This window comes from Ursus americanus, chromosome X (genome assembly GCF_024610735.1).
Source record: "Ursus americanus isolate L20-20 chromosome X, mUrsAme1.1.p, whole genome shotgun sequence".
Taxonomy (NCBI): Eukaryota; Metazoa; Chordata; class Mammalia; order Carnivora; family Ursidae; genus Ursus; species Ursus americanus.
The window spans coordinates 54136628-54138165 of NC_142164.1; positions in this window are offsets into that span (position 1 = coordinate 54136628).

The window sequence follows — 1538 nt, forward strand, 5'->3', positions numbered from 1 at the left end:
ATGGTAAGTGATGACGAACATCTTTTTATGTGTCTGTTGGCCACATGGATGATTTCTTTGGAAAAATATCTGTTCATGTCTTCTCATTTTTCAATTTGATTATATGTTTTTGGGGTATTGAGTTTTAGAAGTTCTTCATATTTTTGGATACTAACCCTTTATCAAATATGTCATTTGCTAATATCTTTTCCCATTCTGTAGGCTGCCTTTTAATTTTGTTATTGTTTCCTTTGCTGTGAAGAAGCTTTTTGTTTTCATGTAATACAAATATATATATATATATATATATATATATATATATATATATATATATATATTTTTTTTTTTTTTTTTTTTGCTTCTGTTTCCTTTGACTGAGGAGACAAACTTGTTATGGCTACTAAAAACTTGTTACAGCTGATGTTAGAGAAGTTACTGCCTGTGTTCTCTTCTTGGATTTTTATGGTTTCAGATCTCACATTTAGGTCTTCAACCCATTTTGGATTTACTTTTGTGTATGGTACAATAAGGTGCTGCAGTTTCACTCTTTTGCATGTTGCTGTCCAGTTTTCTCAACACCATTTTCTCTCTTTTATTTTAGAGGTGGGGGAGGGACAGAGGAGAGGGATAGGGAGAATCTTAAGCAGGTTCCATACCCAGTGTGGAACCTGATGCGGGGCTCGACCTCACAATGCTGAGATCATGACCTGAGTTGAAATAAAAAATTGGACACTTAACTGACTGAGTCACCCAGGCGCCCCAACACCATTTTCTAAAGAGACTTTTTCCCATTGGATATTCTTTCCTCCTTTGTCAAAGATAAATTAACCATATAATTATGGGTTTATTTCTGGGTTTCCTATTCTGTTCCATTGATCTATGTGTCTATTTTGGGGCCAGTACCATACTGTCTTGATCACTACAGCTTTGTTATATAACTTGAAGTCCAGAATTGTGATGCCTCCAGCTTTTCTTTTCTTTTTAAGGTTGCTTTGGCCATTCAGGGTCTTTTGTGGCTCCATACAAATTTTAGGTTTGTTTGTTCTAGTTCTGTGAAAAATGATGTTGGGATTTTGATAGGGTTGCATCAAATGTGTAGACTGCTTTGGATATATAGACATTTAAAAAATATTTGTTCTTCCAATCCAGGAGGATGGAATGTCTTTCCATTTCTTTATGTCATCTTCAAGTTCTTTCATCAGTGTTCTATAGTTTTCAGAGCACAGGTCTTTCACCTCTTTGGTTAGGTTTATTCCTAGGTATCTTATTATTTGGGGTATAATTGTAATTGGGATTATTTTCTTAATTTCTCTTTCTGCTGCTTCGTTATTGGTGAATAGAAATGAACAGATTTCTGTACATTGATTTTGTATCTGACAACTTTACTGAATTCATTTATCAGTTCTAGCAGTTTTTTTTTTTTTTGTTGGAGTCTTTTGGGTGTTCTACATATAGTGTGTTATCTGCAAATAGTGAAAGTTTTACTTCTTCCTTACCAATTTGGATACCTTTTATTTCATTTTGTTGTCTGATTGCTGTGGCTAGGACTTCCAGTACTG